Source organism: Lactuca serriola, chromosome 5 (genome assembly GCF_051521515.1).
Source record: "Lactuca serriola cultivar US96UC23 chromosome 5, Lser_US96UC23_V15, whole genome shotgun sequence".
Lineage (NCBI taxonomy): Eukaryota > Viridiplantae > Streptophyta > Magnoliopsida > Asterales > Asteraceae > Lactuca > Lactuca serriola.
In genome coordinates this window covers 165,384,371-165,407,718 of record NC_136412.1, presented here as the reverse complement: position 1 = coordinate 165,407,718, position 23,348 = coordinate 165,384,371, and positions in this window count along the sequence as shown.

Below are 23,348 nucleotides of genomic sequence, written 5' to 3'. Positions count from 1 at the left end.
TGTCTAAACTAGACATCTATAATGGGAGAAATTCAAGTTAGTTGATTTAAAGTCCTTAATATAACACCCAATATGAAATATTAAGGCTAGGACCCAATAACCTATTTATAACTGGAAGAGGGATGCCGTAATCCAAATTATAAAATAGTTAAAGGTAGGTAAATGACGATTTACCAATTTCCACCATAAGAACGAAATATTTTATTATTAGGTTTTATTGGTTTTGAAACTCCTAGATCTTTTGAGATACATTGAACTTCTCAATGGCATGTTTGAAACTTGATTGTGCCCTCTTAAGTTTGTGACTGGGATGCCGAGGATCACAAACAAGGTGTGAATAACCATACAAATTGACATGTTACCCTTAACAATATTACCTAATCGATGTGCCGGTTAACCACACACGCTCCACCGATCTTTAATAAAGTTAAGTTACCCTTTGCCACTCTTACTAGTCCATGTTAGTGTGCCAGTTAACCACACACGCTCCACTAACGACTTGGTAAGGTACAAAGTGTAATTTTATGGGCTAGCACCAATTTCACATTTTCCTAAAGTAACTAAGAATGAGAATTTATAATGTATAGTTACTTTATAATTCATTATACTTTTAATGAAAATCTAAAGTCGTATCCTACCCGTTCGGCTAACGACCCTCCACCGATCAAGGAAGCGGTGGGTAAGAGTGGACACCCATTAAGTCACCATTTTATAGGAAACAACGTTATAACCCCTTATAGAACGGCTTCGTGAATGAGGCCTACTAACGGTAAGAATGACATTCTTATACATATCTATATAATAAAATTATAATAATAGTATAAGTGTTGATTTTTAAACTTTTTAAAAATTTAAGGTTTAATTTGGAATTAAAGTATTAAAGTGTAAGACTTTTCAAATTCCAAAACTTGAGGGCAAGAATTGAAACTATTCCAAGTCTCTTCAATTTGTAACTTATGAGTTTTAATGGTTCATAAAAATGAAGACTCTTCATTTTATGAAACCTCTTTAGTTCTTTAATCACAATTTAAAGAAGTGACATTTGGTTATCCATAACTTGAGGACAAGTTATGGACACCATCATTGCCATTAAGATCATGAATTAAACACACATGGAGGTTACACATAATTCCTATGATCTTCTAAAAACTCGTAAGAACACAAATTCATGTCAAGCAATTTCAAGAAATCATATAAACATATACAATACTTGAAAATTGATAAAAGTCAAGTAAAATGGGTTAACATAATCATTATCACTTTGAAAAACAAATTTTACAAGTCCAAAACAGATTGGGATAATGATTTTAATCCATTTCCAGCAACAAAACTCAAAAAAGTGCCCAGCACGCTCCTACTCGTCGACTGCATGAACCTACTCGATGAGTAGGATGAATATGTTCATGGACTCGGCGAGTCCTCCCCATGAACTCAGCGAGTCCAGTCGTCAGTGAGCAGATTTTTCGATTTTTAAGCAGTTTTGCATCAAGTATATAGAAAACAAACCTAGGCTCTGATACCACTGATGGGTTTTGAGCATTCTAACACTTCCTAAGTGTACATGCAACCCTAATAACATTGAATCTATGTTTTCTCTATATACATGCAAATTTATTTTACAAGGTTATTTCCTAACTAGCATGGCATGGGGATTACATAAAACATAAAAACTAGTAGAAATACATACCTTGTTGTTGCTTGGATTCCTTCAAGACTTTGTGAGCCTAGCACCTCAAATGTTATGCCTCAAATGCTTCACACAACACCACAAAACTTGGAATAACTTGAGAGAATAATTCTTACACTAAAAAATCGGTTATGCCCTCTCTAGTAACACTAGCTCCCATTTTCCTAGCCATAGGGGCCCTTTTATAGTGGTGTCACAATTAGGGTTTCATCATGAAGACTCATAATTGTCATGACTCTTCCATTCTCATGACCCATAGTTTTGTAACTCCCATGGACTATCCATGGAGCTCCAAATGGTTATATATATAACCCATAAACCATGGATCATTTAATCCAATATAAAAGTTTAGATGATTGTCATAATCAACCCCATATATTTAATTAGTCTCACTTTGATCACCAAATTAATACTAGATTAATACTTGATCAATACTAATTAAATAATACTGTTATTAATATATTAGAACTTATAATATATTAATAATCATAAGTGCCTTATTCTCTCATTTAGTCTATCCAAGTATTGCAATGCCATGCAACCCAAATGGACCATGCCGGGTCGGGTCAAGTACATACCAAATAAAGTTATGGACTTAGACACTATATCCAACAGTCTCCCACTTGGATAAGTCTAATAACTATATTTGCAAATATGACTTCAAAATCTGACTAGCAATCGTAACTCTTTCAAAGTCTCTCGGAATTGAGATGATGATGATACGCCATTTAAGATAAGTGATCATATAATCCTTTGTTCTCATGATATCAGCCGGACAAACACATGGAACATGGTCTTACTTATTGTCCAACATTTGTTTCTCGATCTCTGATTTGTTTCGACATTGAACTAAATTGAACACATTAATTAGGTTCTGACCGGGCCCGGTACATAGGTCAAAACCAAATCATCGAGGGGCCCAAATATCGCTTCTATTTCTAGAAGGAACAGATAAACTTCGACTGAGATGCTTGTACTAACTACTTGTTGAATTATTCACAAAGGCACGTTTTATAACATCGAGTTACCAATGTGTTTTCGTACAATCAATGAATAACCAACTCATAGTCAACAACTCATATCTCTAGGTTTGAAGATTTATATGATATTACCGTCTCACGATCACTCGAGATAAATTCCATGAAGTGATGCAAGTGAGCGTGGGTTGAATCCAAGCTCATCATCATAAGACTCGCCGAGTCACCCATGTGACTCGCTGAGTTACTACGCGACTCAAAGTTTGATCTTTAGCCCGACTCGCCGAGTCATCTCCCTGACTCGCCGAGTCCATATGTTCATTCCCATAATCTCGAGTCACAGAGCTACTCCTTTGTTCCAAACAATAGATCTGGGTCTCTAGAGTCCATTAGCAACATAAAGTTGCTACCTTTATGTTCTTCTTGCCCCATAATACCAAAAACCAAGCTAGAAAGAAACTTAACTCTTGGGGAAAGGGTTTTGCATAGCAACCAAAAGGGTTTTTGCATCTTTGATTCAAATAGAGCTCAGATCTGGAGTTTCAACTCCAGATCTAACTTATACACCAAGACCTTATCATCTCATCTCCAAACAAACCCTAAAACTCCATGAAAGATGGATATAGAAAGGAGAAGACCAAGGATAATGATTCATTACCTCCAAAACGACCTCCTACTGAAGAGTAATCTGAATCTCCACAAATCTCCTTGATCCAAGCTTCTTGATCTTTAATATCTCTTCACAAAACACTTAACATTGCTCCAATTTGCTTCCAAGGGCTCTCACTCATGATTCAAGGGTTTTTGGATCTCAAAGGGGGCTAAGGGAGCTGAGGGGAGGACATTGAGTCCTTTAAATAGGGTGCAACCCCGAAGATTAGGGTTTTTCTTCTACCAGCATTGACTTGTCGAGTCCAGCCGCCGACTCGCCGAGTCAGGCCACTTAACCCTGTGCCAGGAACCTGCTTCGACTCGGCGAGTCAAGAGACATACTCGCCGAGTCCCTTCCTTTATTTTCACTTAGCACCCTTCAACTTCTTGCTTCCGAACTTGGGATGTTACAATAACTAGGAATATTATATCTACTTCTCGCTTGCATGAACAAGGTTTTCGTTATAAGTTTGACTTTGGTTCTGATAACATTTATGTGTTTAAAGATAATGTGTTCTATTTTGAGACTAGTCCCAAAAATGCAATATATGAAATCAATTTAAATGGTTCATACACAAAGGATAATTCAATGTTCAACTTAAATAAGAAGACCAAGTTAGACTCAAATAAAATTTATTTATGGCATTGTTGACTTGGGTACATAAGTAAAACTCGCATTGCTAAGCTCCAAAAGGATGGGATCTTAGTGTTAATAGGCTCAGAGTCTTTTGATGTACGTGAGTCATGTCTATGTGGCAAGATGACCAAAGCTCCTTTTACCGGTGTTGGTGAAAGAGCTTCAGACCTATTATGACCCATACATATTGATGTATGTGGACCTTTTAGAACAATGACCAGAAGCGATGAAAGATACTTCATTACATTTACTGATGATTATAGTAGATTTGGATATGTGTATCTCATGAAACACAAATATGAAGCATTTGATGTCTTCAAGGTTTTCTAAAATGAAGTACATAATCAACTTGGTAAAAAGATTAAAACCATACGATCAGATCGTGGTGGTGAATATCTGAGCTATGATTTTGATGAACATCTGAAGAATTATGGCATTGTGTCACAACTCACTCCATCGGGAACACCTCAGCATAATGGTGTCTCGGAAAGGAGAAATCATACTCTACTTGATATGGTGCGATCGATGATGAGTCATACTTCCCTTCCTCATTCATTTTGGGATTATGCCCTTGAAACCGCAGCTCGAATTGTAAACATGGTCCTAACTAAAAAGGTTAGTAAGACTCCCTACGAGTTATGGAATGGAAAGGTTCCATCAATGTCTTACTTAAAGATATGGGGTTGTGAAGCATATGTTAAAAGAGAAACTTCTGACAAGCTTGACCCTAGATCTCAAAAGTGTATCTTTGTGGGATACCCAAAAGAAACCATGGGTTATTACGTCTTCCAGAAAGAAGAAAACCGGGTGTTCATTGCCCATAAAGCAATGTTTCTTGAAACTGACTTTATCTCGCATAAAGTAAGTGGGAGCCCCATTGACCTCGAAGAAATTTGAGAGACACAACCTTTAGTTGAGAATGATAATCAACAAATCATTGTTGAACCTGAGATTATCGTTCAGATGCCGAAATCCACACCAACTATACAATGCTCCAGTAGAACTCGTCAGGAACCTGACAAATTTGGATTTGTCATTCCTGAAGAGGAAGTCTTCTTGGTGGATCAATGTGAGCCCATCAATTACAAGGCTGCTACTACAAACCTAGTGTAACATCCCGACTTCTATGTATGAGATTTATTCCTTAAAAGACAAATTCCCCTTGGAACTCGTCGAGTTGATGGCCTCAACTCCACGTGTTGAAGGCTTTTGGGTCACGTATATTTTTGGACCAACTCGATGAGTTGGTGAGGAAAACTCGACGAGTTGGTGGCTGATTAGGAAACCCTAATTTTTAGGGTGTTGCACCCTATTTAAAGGCCTTATACCATTTGGGTGGCCACCTTATTAGTTTTTGCTGTCCAGAAAAACCCTAGTTCGTGCATCCTCTCCCATATTTGTGTGTGTGAGCTTGAAGAGTGATTTCTTGGTGCTCTTTTAAAGGAGTTTTAAGTTTGAGGTGGCTTGATTGAAAGGAAGGATATAGAACCAAAACCTACTCTTTTGTTGCAGTCATTTTGAGGTATAAAGTCGACACCTTGCTTATCTATTGCTTAGATCTCTTACTTGGAAGTTTATTGTCATATTTGGCTCATTTTTGGAATTGTTCATGGGTTGAGTATTTAATGAAGTTATAACTTTAGATCATGACATTTTGTGGCCTCATTAGACTTAAAGTTTCAAGCTTTATCAAGTTCTAGGCCTCCTTTATGTTTAGGTCCCTTATTAAGCCTTCTTTGAGTTTTGGAGATCTTTGTGCATAGATGGACGTAAAGTTAGCAACTTTACATGGTTTTCCAGCTCTTGGGTACCAGATCTACATTTTAAAGTGTTAGACTTGATGAAAAAGGATTGCATGTGTTAAGCTGGGAAAACTTGACAAGTTGTCCAACCAACTCGACGAGTTGGCTTGGGTTTTCCTGACTTTCTGAATATTGTAGGAACTCGACGAGTTGGTAGGTTCACTTGACTAGTTGAGTCAACATGGATTGTTGACCTTGACTGTTGACTATTGAATTTGACCATGGTTGACCAAGCTTGACTTTGAGGGCATTTTGGGTATTTCGGGGTTCGGATAGAAATAGTCACAAGGTGGTTGTAGGCATTTGAGTTTGGAGCTGAGTTTTGGAGTTGGATTTTACCGGTTCAGCTCTATTTGTGAGGTGAGTGTTCCTCACTGTGCTTGTTGGGTCGAAGGCATCAAGGCCGACCCTTTTGGATTGTTATACTGGTTGTTGCATGATTGAGTATTATAGTGATATGTTAGATCTGTATCCTGATAATAGGATGATGCTATGCTTAGTGACCTGCAAGATCTATCTATTTGTCTGATTGACTGGTGATATGTTTAATTGTTATGTGCAGTTGGGTTGAGACGGACCTGCTTTGTGCTGACCAACAGACCCATGACATCCCGGATAGACTGAAGGCCAGTGGGGCGTACCAGTCAGGCCGAAGGCCTAGAGAACGTTCCAGATAGGTTGAAGTCCTGAGGTGGCATACTAGTCATGTTGTAGGTTCTATGAGCATACCAAATAGACTGTAGGCCGGTGAGGCATTCCAGTCAAAGTGAAGGCTCTGAATGCATGCCATTTGTGATATTATTCTGGTCTTGTACTTATGTTGGTATTTTAGGGGAACTCACTAAGCTTCGGGATTACAATTTTGGATTATGTTTCAGGTATCTCAGAGGATCGCGGGAAGGCAAAGGCATGATCGTGCACCTCCTCATATTTTGTTTCATGATTTCTGGGATTTCTCTTATGTCGAACTTATTTTGAAAACAATTTGTACATAATGATGGTTTTTGGATTTATGTAAAGGTTTTAAAATTTTCAAAATTTTATGGATGTTACACCTATATTCTGGCAAATGGCTTGAAGCCATGAGAACTGAAATTCAATCCATGAATGACAATCAAGTATGGGACTTGTTTGAGTTACCTCCTAACAACAGGGCTGTTGGAAGCAAGTGGATCTTCAAGACGAAGATCGACATGGACAGATATGTACAAACTTTCAAAGCACGACTTCTCGTGAAAGGATATACTCAAATTCAAAGTGTTGGCTATGAAGATACTTTTTCTCCAGTTGCTTAGATTAAATCTATTAGGATTATCATGGCCATAAATGCATATTATGACTATAAGATATGGCAAATGGATATCAAAACCGCTTTCCTTAACATATATCTTGAGGAAGATGTTTATATGGAACAACCTGAAGGTTTTGTCAAACCGGATAACCTAAAGAAGGTGTGTAAATTGAAGAAGTCCATTTATGGATTGAAACAAGCATCTAGGGCCTGGTATCATTGTTTTGACGAAAACATCAAAAATTTTGGTTTCTCAGAAAGTCCCGATGAACCATGTGTATAAATTAAAGCAAGTGGGAAACATATTCTTTTTCTAATTCTATATGTTGATGACATATTACTGATCGGGAAAGATATCCCGACATTGAAGGAGACTATAGATCTATGGGATGTTGCATACATACTCGATATTAGGATCTATAGAGATAGATCCCAAAGACTCATTGGTTTGAGTCAGAGTACATACATTGAAAAAATCTTAAAAAGTTTTCAATGGATAACTCGAAATGAGGAATTGTTCCCATACTATCTGGTACCATTATTTCTAAGGCTGACAACCCTAGTACTGAAGATGAGATCAAAAGAATGAAATGAATACTGTATGCTTCGACAATAGGTTCAATTATGTATGCTTTTAATTGTACAAGGCTAGATGTAGCTTATGCTATTAGTATAACTAGTAGGTATCAATATAATCTTGGCGAAAAACGTTGGGTGGCTATTAAGAACATACTTAAGTACTTAAGAAGAACTAAATATATATTTCTGGTCTATGGAGGAGTTGAAGAAGAGCTTACTATAAGATGTTACACTAACACTGGTTTCAAAACTGATCTAGATAAATTACGATCACAGTTGGGATATGTGTTCACACATAATGGAGGAGCCATTTCCAGAAAGAGTTCAAAGCAAGAAGTGCTTGCACTTTCTACAACAGAATCAAATTACATAGATGCATGTGAAGCGGCTCAAGAAGTTGATTGGATCAAGAAATTCATCGGTGATCTGGATGTTGCTCCAAGCATTAAAAATTCCATTGAGATGCTTTATAACAACACTGGTGCCATCAGTATTGCAAGAGACCTAATGGTTACCAACAAGACTAGACACATTCAACGAAAATTCAATTTCATTCGTCAGGAATTAAAATTGGGAAATGTACGCATTGAAAAGATTCATACCGATGATAATCTAGCAGATCCATTCATAAAGGCTCTACCTCAAAGCAAGTTTGAGAGTCATGTAATTAGAATCGGTCTACAATTTGCTGGTGATTGGATTTAAATCGATACCTGACTAATATCTGGATATTTTCAGAACTATGTAGCAATGATATGTAATATCCTCTAATTATGAGATATCTTTTTTGTGTTGAATATTATTGTGTTCTATATTAGCATGTTATTTAATCCTTGAATAATGTAATTATCCAAAATTTTTCCATAGTTAGTCACTGTTGTGGGAGCAACTGTGAATTAAGACTAATATGAATCGGCTTGGTTGATTTCACGAAGTGAAATAACAAAGTGTTGCATCCAAATTCATATGTACTTTTTTTGAGAATAGATATTGGAAATGACCCACATCAAGAGTCACTTCATGGATCAATATCATAAGTGAATCTTGATCACATTTAAATATCTTTATGTCTTTCGACCTAAGATGCATATTGGAGAACTCAAGTATGGAGATTGTTATACTTTGACATGGTTAAACGTTGTTTGTAACTGTGTAGTTATAAAAGCTCCGTTGGGTAGAGCATGAACTATATGAGTGTATGCATGTAGTCAAGATGGTATTTGTTCCTTTTATGTGTTAAGAGTTAGACATCTAAGGTGCCTTTCTAATAAGTTGGATGGAAAAATGAGGATGATCACGTTCCATGTCTCATATCCAACATGATGTGTGTAACAAAGAGAATAGTGATACACTTACCTTATACTTCATTGTAGCTAGTGAGCTCCTGGAATTGGAGGTTGATTGATGGCACCCCTTCGTGTGTTATTAGGGGCAATAACCTGTTGCTAGACGTCAGTTATTGTCTATGTCAGTCTTTAATGAATCTTGCGCAAGTGCGAGATTGTTGGATCTATAAGCTCAAGAATCATTATTGAGTGATGTTGCTAATAACATATGATCCTGTAGGGTCACACCTTAATCTAGTTGGTACTTATTGAATATTTATTATATATCTGATATTAATAAATAAATTCAACTCTTGTATTTAATTAGAGAATAATTATTGTTTTATGAAAATAATAATAAAAGAACCTAGAAACTAGCCATTATACAATATGGTATCATATAATAAGTCATGTACAAAGTTTTGGGCCCTTTGGTTAACCATGATTAATTTAAAGACTTACTCTACCATGGTTAATAAAGTTGGAGACAATTTTTGTCTCTTCCAAGTCATCATGGCCGAAATGGCCTAGTGTATGGGAGATGGCTTGTGTTTTCTTCCCAAGTTGGTGTCCATGCTTTGTCCCCCTTTCACTTTATGTTTTAAAATACTTTTGAGTATTTTAATGGTTTGACTTTAGTTTGCATGGGTGTATAAAAGGGGACTCTTGTGCATGAAATGAGTAGATTTCTTTTGGTATTTTTCCTCTCTATTTCTCTCTAAATCCGAGAGCACCTAAGGGAGAGCCTCTCTCCACTTTTGAAGTTGGTGTTTTATCTTTTAGTGCTTAATTTGTGTCTTCCTCCTAGTGCTTAATTGTTTAAGCACTTAAGGCATAAAGAACCAATTCATAAGAGAACAACACTAGCATTTTGAGTACCTTATCTTGTTGGTGGATTACTTGTAGAGAATATCAAGCTTCTTATTCTTGCCATCTATTTCAATACCCCAAATCCAAGAGGGTCCAAACGCTACAAAGGTTGTTATTTATAAACACCCTATGGTTGTTGTAACATCATTCTAACCTCTTTAAAAGGATCCTTGATGGTTTGTTTTGTTGGCATACTCGAAATTTATAAGAAATTTTAAAGCTTCTGTTGCCGGTTTTTGTGAAAAACTATCTATTTAATGCAACAAAAACCCTTCAAATACTCATCGAGTCTCAAAGGCACATATTGGATCCACTCATGAACTATTATATATATATATATATATATATATATATATATATATATATATATATATATATATATTGTTGGATTAGGTGTCTAAGTTCATAACTATTTATGGGATGTACTTGACCCAGTTAGCATGGTCCATTTGGGTCGCATGGCATTGCAACACTTGGATAGACTAAATGAGAGAAAGGACACTTAAGGTTTATTAATATATTATAAGTTCTAATATATTAATAATATTATTTAATTAGTATTGATCAAGAATTAATTTAAAATTCATTTGGTGATCAAAAGGAGACTAATTAAATATATGGGGTTGATTGTGTAAATCATCCATTCTTTTATAGTGGGCTAATGATCCATGGTTTAATGAATTGGGCTAAAACCCATAAGGTGCTCCATGGATAGTCCATGGAGGTTATAAACCCATGGATCATGGAATATGAAAATCCATGTCAATTAGGATTTACATGTTGTAACCCTACTTGTGACACAACTATAAAAGGACCCCATGGGTTACCAAACTCGGGACTATGTGTAGAACAAAAGGGCTAGCCGATTTTGAGTGATAGTGTACTTCTCTCAAGGTTATTCCAAGAGTTGTGGTGTTGTGTGAAACATTTGAGGCATCACACTTGAGGTGCTAGGCTCACAAAGTTCTCAAGGAATCCAAACAATAAAAAGGTATGTTCTTCTACTAGCTTTTATGTTTCAAAGTTCCCCATGCCATGCTAGTTAGGTTAAGAACCTTGGAAAATCAAATTTGCATGTATCTTAGTAAAACATAGATCCAAGGTTTCTAGGGTTGCATGTACACATTAGGAATGTTAGAATGCCCAAAACCCTTCAGTGGTATCAGAACCTAGGCTTGTTTTCTTGATACTTGATGCAAATTGTTGAAAAAACTCAAGATTTTTGCATTCTGCTGAGGGAACTCGCCGAGTCCATGTGGGGACTCGACGAGTCCATGTGTTAATTCATCCTACTCGTCGAGTAGGTTCTTGCACTCGACGAGTAGGAGGCCCTTAATGTAGATTTTTGAGTTTTGTTACTGGAAATGGACTAGAACATTACCCTAATCTATTTTGGTCTATTGAAACTTGTTTTAGATGGTGTAATGGTTATGCTAATCCATTTACAATGACTAATATCAAAATTTCAAGTTTTGTATGTGTTGTTTATGATTCTTCAAATTGTTGATATGAATATTCATGAACTTATTAGTTTGGTAGATCATAGGAATTGTTTTGTTAGTTTAATTCTTGATCTTGATGTGTTTTAATGGAATCCATAATTTGTCCTCAAGTTATGGATTAACAAAAGTCTTTCTTTTAAATTCCATTAATAAACAGATAGGTTACATAAAATGATGAGTCTCTCATTTTAATAAACCATTAACTCATAGGTTATAAAAGATGAAAAGTTTTGAAAGTTACAAAACTTGCCCTCAAGTTTTGGAACATGTAAAGTCACCTTAAAAACTTTAGTTCCAACCCCTAGAATTTTAAAAGTTAAAATTCAACCCTTATACTTTATAATATTATAAGTTAATTATATATATATATATATATATATATATATATATATATATATATATATATATATGTATGTATAAGAACAAGTCCTTTTACTGTTAGTAGGCCTCATTCATGAAGCCGGTCTATAAGGGGGTATAAGCTTGCTGCCTATAAAATGGCAGCTTTAATGGGTGTCTACTCTTACCCAACGCTTCCTTGACTGGTGGAGGATCGTTAGCCAAACGGGTAGGATAATGACTTTAATCCTCATTAAAAGTATGATGATTATAAAGTAACTAAATGTTTTTATAAATTCCCAATCTTAGTTACTTTAGGAAAATGTTACTAACCCATGAAATTACACTTTTCACTTTGCTTAAGTCGTTAGTGGAGCGTGTGTGCTTAATCGGCACACTAACCTGGACTTAACAAGGTAGGAAAAGGTGGCTTAAGGTTTATCATAGATCGGTGAAGCGCGTGTGGTTAACCGCCACATCGGTTAGGTGATAAAGATTAAGAGTACCAAGTAATTTGCATGGTTAATTCACACCATGTTTTGTGATCCTCGACATCCCAATCACAAAACTTGAAGGGAACACTCAAGATTGAAACAAGCCATTGAAAAGTTCAATGAATCTCCAAACAATCTAGGAGTTTCAAAACCAATTAAAACCTAATAATACATTTTGTTTTTCATGTTGGAAATTGGTGAATCGTTATTCACCTACATTCAAATATTTTATAGCTTGGATTACGACATCCCTCTTCTAGGTTATGAAATATTATGTTGGGTCCTAGACTTAATATTACATTTGGATGTCTTATTAAGTACTATCTTTATATCTGATCTAAACTTGTCCTCCTTCCTTTTCAGATGTCCTGCAACAATGTTGCATCTGGCTCAAACCCTACTGGCTCCTTCTCTCTCATGAACCTTTATGGGAGAGTCATCTTTGATACATCAGGATAGTCACTCAGTATGAGGACAAGGAATATGTCTTCGAAAAGGAGTTGAGTCGTCTGCTACTCCTGAGGGGAATGCTGAATCCCGGACTCATGAGAGAGATGCCACCAAAGTGGCATGTATCATGTTGGCCACGATGACAGCCGAGCTCCAAAAGTCCTATGAGGACTATTACCCTTTTGAGATGCACCAGGATTTGATGGATAGATACCATCAGAGTGCTCATCAAGAGCGGTATGAAATCATCTCCTCCATGATAACAACCCGAATGAAGGACGGTAAACCCATCACGGGCCACATGCAGAAAATGCAAAGATTTGTGGACTGTTTGCTAAAATTGAATGTGAACTTCCCCGAGGAGTTGGCAATTGACATTATTTTGCACTCCTTACCTTCGTGTTATGATCAATTCCGAATGACATATCACATTAACAAGGAGGAAGTTACACTCAGCAAACTTCAAGGACATTTGAAGACTGCTGAGAGTGGTCTTAAAAGCAAATCGGTTGTTACTACTCCTACTCCTACCGCCGCCCATTTTCTGGCTATCGGGAATGGTAAAGGGAAGAAGAGGAAGAGCCCTTCGAAGGGTACCAATGGAAAGACCCAAGATGGATCCTCTTCAAGTAGAACCAAAAGAGGTTCTGTCACGCCTTATGCCAACCCTAAAGAGGCTGAATGCTTCTATTGCCATGAAGAGGCGCACTGGAAGCGAAACTTCCCAAAGTACCTGCAAGATGTTAAGGATGGGAAAGTAAAACCCAACCATGCATGTATAAACACTATATTGTCTAATAACTCACCTATTCTAATTTTTGGGTCCTTGATACCAGTTGTGGTATTCACATATGTTTTGATTTGCAGGGACTCAGAAGAAGTGAGAATGTGGAGCATGGGAAGATAAAATTAATCATGGGGAATACGAAAGCTTCACTTGTCACCAATATTGGAGTTTATTATTTGTTTCTAAGTAGTGGGTTAACATTATATTCGAATAAATGTTTTTACTCGTCTGAAATGGCGAGAAATATTATTTCCTTTCATGGTTTGTACAAACAAGGGTTTACCTTTTCGTTTGATAATGAATGTGGTGGTGTTAATGCTTTCTTTAATAATGTTCTTTGTTTTAAAACATTACCTTGTGATGGTGTATATGAAACTGTGTCGGTCATTGATAACCTAGGAAATAACGTGTTGTGTATTGACTCTTCCACTAGCTTGGATAAAGCATCATTATGGCATTGTTATCTTGGACATGTAAGCAAGAACCGCATAGGCCAACTCCAAAAAAGTTGGAGTATTGGAGTCATTTGACCTAAAGTCGGATGATAGTTGTGAATCTTGTTTACTTGGGAAAATGAAAAAGTCACCCTTCAAAACCACCATAAGGGATGCTAACTGCTTCCATGTGACTTTTACTGATGATTATAGTAGATATGGATATGTCTACTTAATCAAGCACAAGTCAGAAACTTTTGAAAAGTTCAAGGAGTTTAAACAGGAAGTGGAGAATCAGTTGGGCAGGAACATTAAGACACTTCGATTAGATCGAGATAGTGAGTATCTTAGTACAGAGTTCCTTGACTATATTAAGGAATGTGGGATTGTCTCACAATTGACACCTCCCAGAACAACATAGCTTGATGGTGTGGTTGAGAGGCGCAATAGAACCTTGTTGGATGTGGTTCATCCATGATGAGTCGAGCTTCACTACTTATCTCATTTTGGGGGTATACCTTAGATACTGCTGCCCATATCCTTAATCTAGTCCCTACCAAAAAGGTTGCCAAAACACCTCACGAGATGTGGACTAAAAAAGTTCCGAATCTGGACCACTTCAAGATTTGGGGTTGAGAGGCTTTCATGAGGCGCGAGACTCATGATAAGCTCGAACCTCAAAATGAGAAGTCTATTTTCATCAGCTACCCACAGAAATCCTTTGGTTACCTCTTCTACATACCTAGTGATAGTGTGGTATTTGTAGGAAGGAAAGGAGTCTTTCGAGAGACAGAGAGAGAGAGAGAGAGAGAGAGAGATAAAGAGAGTTCATAAGCCATGGAAACAGTGGGAGGAAAATTGACCTTGAAGAAATTCAAGAGTCAAGTGGTGAAGGAACCTCAAACCCTAGAAATCAACCTGAAGAGGAAACTCCTGTTGATCTCACTTACGAGTCTGTACCTCTGAGGCACTCCACGAGAGTTAGGAATGAACCTGAGCATTACTATGGTTTCCATATTATTGCAGAAGGTGATACACTTATCAGTGATAATACACTGGTAAGTCTGGATGAACCAAACAGATACACGGAAGCCATGGCAAGCTATGAGGCTGCTAAATGGAAAGAGGCTATGGACAGTGAGATACAGCCCATGTATGACAATCAAGTTTGGAACATGGTTAACAATGTACCAGGTCGTAAGACAGCTGGGTGCAAATGGATCTCAAGAAAAAGACCGACATGGATGGTAATGTACACACTTACAAGGCGCGACTGGTTACAAAGCGCTTTTCTCAAACACCGAGAGTTAATTATGACGAGACCTTTTCACCAGTAGCGAAGATTAGTTCTATTAGGGTTATGTTAGCCATTGCTGGATTTCATGATTATGAAATATGGAAAATGGTTGTCAAAACCGCTTTCCTTAATGGAAGGTTGGCTGAGGATGTTTACATGATTCAGCCAGAGGGTTTTGTCAGTACAGAGTACCCTAATAGAGTGTGTAAGCTTGAGAAATCCATCTATGGATTTAAACAAGCACCTCGTAGATGGAATCTTTGTTTCGATGAGAAAGTCAAAGAGTTCGGGTTTTCGAGGAGTGAAGATGAATCTTGTGTATATGTTAAGGATAGTGGGAGTATAGTTAGCTTATTGGTACTATATGTGGATGAAATACTAGTCATAGGAAATGACATCCCAACTCTACAGGAAGTTAAGTCCTTGCTTGGGAAGTGTTTCTCTATGAAGGATGTTGGAGAAGCTGCCTATATCCTAGGGATAAGGATTTTGAGAGATAGGAGAGATAGGAGCAAGATGTTAAGGATGGGAAAGTAAAACCCAACCATGCGTGTATATACACTATATTGTCTAATAACTCACCCATTCTAATTTTTGGGTCCTTGATACCAGTTGTGGTATTCACATATGTTTTGATTTGTAGGGACTCAGAAGAAGTGAGAATGTGCAGCATGGGAAGATAAAATTAATGACGGGGAATAGGAAAGCTTCACTTGTCACCAAGATTGGAGTTTATTATTTGTTGCTAAGTAGTGGGTTAACATTATATTCGAATAAATGTTTTTACTCGTCTGAAATGGCGAGAAATATTATTTCCTTTCATGGTTTGTACAAACAAGGGTTTACCTTTTCGTTTGATAATGAATGTGGTGGTGTTAATGCTTTCTTTAATAATGTTCTTTGTTTTAAAGCATTACCTTGTGATGGTGTATATGAAACTGTGTCGGTCATTGATAACCTAGGAAATAACGTGTTGTGTATTGACTTTTCCACTAGCTTGGATAAAGCATCATTATGGCATTGTTATCTTGGACATGTAAGCAAGAACCGCATAGGCCAACTCCAAAAAAGTTGGAGTATTGGAGTCATTTGACCTAAAGTCGGATGATAGTTGTGAATCTTGTTTACTTGGGAAAATGAAAAAGTCACCCTTCAGAACCACCATAAGGGATGCTAACCACTTCCATGTGACTTTTACTGATGATTATAGTAGATATGGATATGTCTACTTAATCAAGCATAAGTCAGAAACTTTTGAAAAGTTCAAGGAGTTTAAACAGGAAGTGGAGAATCATTTGGGCAGGAACATTAAGACGCTTCGATTCGATCGAGGTAGTGAGTATCTTAGTACAGAGTTCCTTGACTATATTAAGGAATGTGGGATTGTCTCACAATTGACACCTCCCAGAACAACATAGCTTGATGGTGTGGTTGAGAGGCGCAATAGAACCTTATTGGATGTGGTTCGTTCCATGATGCGTCGAGCTTCACTACCAATCTCATTTGGGGGTATGCCTTAGATACTGTCGCCCATATCCTTAATCTAGTCCCTACCAAAAAGGTTGCCAAAACACCTCACGAGATGTGGACTGAAAAAGTTCCGAATCTGGACCACATTAAGATTTGGGGTTGTGAGGCGTTCATGAGGCGCAAGACTCATGATAAGCTCGAACCTCGAAATGAGAAGTGTATTTTCATCGGCTACCCATAAAAATCCTTTGGAAAGCTCTTCTACATACCCAATGATAGTGTGGTATTTGTGGGAAGGAAAGGAGTCTTGAGAGAGAGAGAGAGAGAGAAAGAGAGAGATAGAAAGTTCATAAGCCATGGAAACAGTGGGAGGAAAATTGACCTTGAAGAAATTCAAGACACAGGTGGTGAACCTCCAACCCTAGAAATCAACCTGAAGAGGAAACTCCTGTTGATCTCACTGACGAGTCTGTACCTTTGATGCACTCCACGAGAGTTAGGAATGCACCTGAGCATTACTATGGTTTCCATATTACTGCAGAAGGTGATACACTTATCATTGATAATACACTGGTAAGTCTGGATGAACCAAACAGATACACGAAAGTCATGGCAAGCCAAGAGGCTGCTAAATGGAAAGAGGCTATAGACAGTGAGATACAGTCCATGTATGACAATCAAGTTTGGAACTTGGTTAACAATGTACCAGGTCGTAAGACATTCGGGTGCAAATGGATCTCAAGAAAAAGACCGACATGGATGGTAATGTACACACTTAGAAGGCGCGACTGGTTACAAAGGGCTTTTCTCAAACTCCGGGAGTTAATTATGACGAGACCTTTTCACCAGTAGTGAAGATTAATTCTATTAGGGTTATGTTAGCCATTGCTGGATTTAATGATTATGAAATATGGAAAATGGTTGTCAAAACCGCTTTCCTTAATGGAAGGTTGGCTGAGGATGTTTACATGATTCAGCCAGAGGGTTTTGTCAGTACAGAGTACCCTAATAGAGTGTGTAAGCTTGAGAAATCCATCTATGGATTGAAACAAGCACCTCGCAGATGGAATGTTTGTTTCGATGAGAAAGTCAAAGAGTTCGGGTTTTCGAGGAGCGAAGATGAATCTTATGTATATGTTAAGGATAGTGGGAGTATAGTTAGCTTATTGGTACTGTATGTGGATGAAATACTAGTCATAGGAAATGACATCCCAACTCTACAGGAAGTTAAGTCCTTGCTTGGGTAGTGTTTCTCTATGAAGGACCTTGGAGAAGCTGCCTATATCCTAGGGATAATGATTTTGAGAGATAGGAGAGATAGGAGCAAGATGTTAAGGATGGGAAAGTAAAACCCAACCATGCATGTATATACACTATATTGTCTAATAACTCACCCATTCTAATTTTTGGGTCCTTGATACCAGTTGTGGTATTCACATATGTTTTGATTTGCAGGGACTCAGAAGAAGTGAGAATGTGCAGCATGGGAAGATAAAATTAATGACGGGGAATAGGAAAGCTTCAATTGTCACCAAGATTGGAGTTTGTTATTTGTTGTTAAGTAGTTGGTTAACATTATATTCGAATAAATGTTTTTACTCGTCTGAAATGGCGAGAAATATTATTTCCTTTCATGGTTTGTACAAACAAGGGTTTACCTTTTCGTTTGATAATGAATGTGGTGGTGTTCATGCTTTCTTTAATAATGTTCTTTGTTTTAAAACATTACCTTGTGATGGTGTATATGAAACTGTGTCGGTCATTGATAACCTAGGAAATAACGTGTTGTGTATTGACTCTTCCACTAGCTTGGATAAAGCATCATTATGGCATTGTTATCTTGGACATGTAAGCAAGAACCGCATAGGCCAACTCCAAAAAAGTTGGAGTATTGGAGTCATTTGACCTAAAGTCGGATGATAGTTGTGAATCTTGTTTACTTGGGAAAATGAAAAAGTCACCCTTCAGAACCACCATAAGGGATGCTAACCGCTTCCATGTGACTTTTACTGATGATTATAGTAGATATGGATATGTCTACTTAATCAAGCACAAGTTAGAAACTTTTGAGAAGTTCAAGGAGTTTAAACAGGAAGTGGAGAATCAGTTGGGCAGGAACATTAAGACGATTCGATTCGATCGAGGTAGTGAGTATCTTAGTACAGAGTTCCTTGACTATATTAAGGAATGTGGGATTGTCTCACATTTGACACCTCCCAGAACAACATAGCTTGATGGTGTGGTTGAGAGGCGCAATAGAACCTTGTTGGATGTGGTTCGTTCCATGATGCGTCATGCTTCACTTCCAATCTCATTTTGGTGGTATGCCTTAGATACTGCCGCCCATATCCTTAATCTAGTCCCTACCAAAAAGGTTGCCAAAACACCTCACGAGATGTGGACTGAAAAAGTTCCGAATCTGGACCACATCAAGATTTGGGGTTGCGAGGCTTTCATGAGGCGCAAGACTCATGATAAGCTCGAACCTCGAAATGAGAAGTGTATTTTCATCCGCTACCCACAGAAATCCTTTGGTTACCTCTTCTACATACCCAATGATAGTGTGGTATTTGTGGGAAGGAAAGGAGTCTTGAGAGAGAAAGAAAGATAGAGAGTTCATAAGCCATGGAAACAGTGGGAGGGAAATTGACCTTAAAGAAATTCAAGAGTCAAGTGGTGAAGGAACCTCAAACCCTAGAAATCAACCTGAAGAGGAAACTCCTGTTGATCTCACTAACGAGTCTGTACCTCTGAGGCACTCCACGAGAGTTAGGAATGCACCTGAGCATTACTATGGTTTCGATATTACTGCAGCAGGTTATACACTATCACTGATAATACACTGGTAAGTCTGGATGAACCAAACAAATATACGGAAGCCATGGAAAGCCATGAGGCTGCTAAATGGAAAGAGGCTATGGACAGTGAGATACAGTCCATGTATGACAATCAAGTTTGGAACTTGGTTGACAATGTACCAGGTCGTAAGACAGTCGGGTGCAAATGGATCTCAAGAAAAGACCGACATGGATGGTAATGTACACACTTAGAAGGCGTGACTGGTTACAAAGGGCTTTTCTCAAACTTCGGGAGTTAATTATGACGAGACCTTTTCACCAGTAGCGAAGATTAATTCTATTAGGGTTATGTTAGCCATTGCTGGACTTCATGATTATGAAATATGGAAAATGGTTGTCAAAACCGCTTTCCTTAATGGAAGGTTGGCTGAGGATGTTTACATGATTCAGCCAGAGGGTTTTGTCAGTACAGAGTACCCTAATAGAGTGTGTAAGCTTGAGAAATCCATCTATGGATTGAAACAAGCACCTCGTAGATGGAATCTTTGTTTCGATGAGAAAGTCAAAGAGTTCGGGTTTTCGAGGAGCGAAAATGAATCTTATGTATATGTTAAGGATAGTGGGAGTATATTTAGCTTATTGGTACTGTATGTGGATGAAATACTAGTCATAGGAAATGACATCCCAACTCTACAGGAAGTTAAGTCCTTGCTTGGGAAGTGTTTCTCTATGAGGGACGTTGGAGAAGCTGCCTATATCCTAGGGATAAGGATTTTGAGAGATAGGAGAGATAGGAGCAAGATGTTAAGGATGGGAAAGTAAAACCCGACCATGCATGTATATACACTATATTGTCTAATAACTCACCCATTCTAATTTTTGGGTCCTTGATACCAGTTGTGGTATTCACATATGTTTTGATTTGCAGGGACTCAGAAGAAGTGAGAATGTGCAGCATGGGAAGATAAAATTAATCATGGGGAATAGGAAAGCTTAGATTGTCACCAAGATTGGAGTTTATTATTTGTTGCTAAGTAGTGGGTTAACATTATATTCGAATAAATGTTTTTACTCGTCTGAAATGGCGAGAAATATTATTTCCTTTCATGGTTTATACAAACAAGGGTTTACCTTTTCGTTTGATAATGAATGTGGTGGTATTAATGCTTTCTTTAATAATGTTCTTTATTTTAAAGCATTACCTTGTGATGGTGTATATGAAACTGTGTCGGTCATTGATAACCTAGGAAATAATGTGTTGTGTATTGATTCTTCCACTAGCTTGGATAAAGCATCATTATGGCATTGTTATCTTGGACATGTAAGCAAGAACCGCATAGGCCAACTCCAAAAAACTTGGAGTATTGGAGTCATTTGACCTAAATTCGGATGATAGTTGTGAATCTTGTTTACTTGGGAAAATGAAAAAGTCACCCTTCAGAACCACCATAAGGGATGCTAACCGCTTCCATGTGACTTTTACTGATGATTATAGTAGATATGGATATGTCTACTAAATCAAGCACAAGTCAGAAACTTTTGAAAAGTTCAAGGAGTTTAAACAGGAAGTGGAGAATCAGTTGGGCAAGAACATTAAGACGCTTCGACTCGATCGAGGTAGTGAGTATCTTAGTACAGAGTTCCTTGACTATATTAAGGAATGTGGGATTGTCTCACAATTGACACCTCCCAGAACAACATAGTTTGATGGTGTGGTTGAGAGGCGCAATAGAACCTTGTTGGATGTGGTTCGTTCCATGATGCGTCGAGCTTCACTACCAATCTCATTTTGGGGGTATGCCTTAGATACTGTCGCCCATATCCTTAATCTAGTCCCTACCAAAAAGGTTGCCGAAACACCTCACGAGATGTGGACTGAAAAAGTTCCGAATCTAAACCACATCAAGATTTGGGGTTGCGAGGCTTTCATGAGGCGCAAGACTCATGATAAGCTCGAACCTCGAAATGAGAAGTGTATTTTCATCGGCTACCCACAGAAATCCTTTGGTTACCTCTTCTACATACCCAGTGATAGTGTGGTATTTGTAGGAAGGAAAGGAGTCTTGAGAGAGAGAGAGAGAGAGAGAGAGATAGAGAGTTCATAAGCCATGGAAACAGTGGGAGGAAAATTGACCTTGAAGAAATTCAAGAGTCAAGTGGTGAAGGAACCTCAAACCCAAGAAATCAACCTGAAGAGGAAACTCCAATTGATCTCACTGACGAGTCTGTACCTCTGAGGCACTCCACGAGAGTTAGGATTGCACCTGAGCATTACTATGGTTTCTATATTATTGCAGAAGGTGATACACTTATCAGTGATAATACACTGGTAAGTCTGGATGAACCAAACAGATACACGGAAGCCATGGCAAGCCAAGAGGCTGCTAAATGGAAAGAGGCTATGGAAAGTGAGATACAGTCCATGTATGATAATCAAGTTTGGATCTTGGTTGACAATGTACCAGGTCGTAGGACATTTGGGTGCAAATGGATCTCAAGAAAAAGACCGACATGGATGGTAATGTACACACTTAGAAGGCGCGACTGGTTACAAAGGGCTTTTCTCAAACTTCGGGAGTTAATTATGACGAGACCTTTTCACCAGTAGCGAAGATTAATTCTATTAGGGTTATGTTAGCCATTGCTGGACTTCATGATTATGAAATATGGAAAATGGTTGTCAAAACCGCTTTCCTTAATGGAAGGTTGGCTGAGGATGTTTACATGATTCAGCCAGAGGGTTTTGTCAGTACAGAGTACCCTAATAGAGTGTGTAAGCTTGAGAAATCCATCTATGGATTGAAACAAGCACCTCACATATGGAATCTTTGTTTCGATGAGAAAGTCAAAGAGTTCGGGTTTTCGAGGAGCGAAGATGAATCTTGTGTATATGTTAAGGATAGTGGGAGTATAGTTAGCTTATTGGTACTGTATGTGGATGAAATACTAGTCATAGGAAATGACATCCCAACTCTACAGGAAGTTAAGTCCTTGCTTGGGAAGTGTTTCTCTATGAAGGATGTTGGAGAAGCTGCCTATATCCTAGGGATAAGGATTTTGAGAGATAGGAGCAAGATGTTAAGAATGGGAAAGTAAAACCCAACCATGCATGTATATACACTATATTGTCTAATAACTCACCCATTCTAATTTTTGGGTCCTTGATACCAGTTGTGGTATTCACATATGTTTTGATTTGCAGGGACTCAGAAGAAGTGAGAATGTGCAGCATGGGAAGATAAAATTAATCATGGGGAATAGGAAAGCATAGATTGTCACCAAGATTGGAGTTTATTATTTGTTGCTAAGTAGTGGGTTAACATTATATTCGAATAAATGTTTTTACTCGTCTGAAATGGCGAGAAATATTATTTGCTTTCATGGTTTATACAAACAAGGGTTTACCTTTTCGTTTGATAATGAATGTGGTGGTATTAATGCTTTCTTTAATAATGTTCTTTATTTTAAAGCATTACCTTGTGATGGTGTATATGAAACTGTGTCGGTCATTGATAACCTAGGAAATAATGTGTTGTGTATTGATTCTTCCACTAGCTTGGATAAAGCATCATTATGGCATTGTTATCTTGGACATGTAAGCAAGAACCGCATAGGCCAACTCCAAAAAACTTGGAGTATTGGAGTCATTTGACCTAAATTCGGATGATAGTTGTGAATCTTGTTTACTTGGGAAAATGAAAAAGTCACCCTTCAGAACCACCATAAGGGATGCTAACCGCTTCCATGTGACTTTTACTGATGATTATAGTAGATATGGATATGTCTACTAAATCAAGCACAAGTCAGAAACTTTTGAAAAGTTCAAGGAGTTTAAACAGGAAGTGGAGAATCAGTTGGGCAAGAACATTAAGACGCTTCGACTCGATCGAGGTAGTGAGTATCTTAGTACAGAGTTCCTTGACTATATTAAGGAATGTAGGATTGTCTCACAATTGAC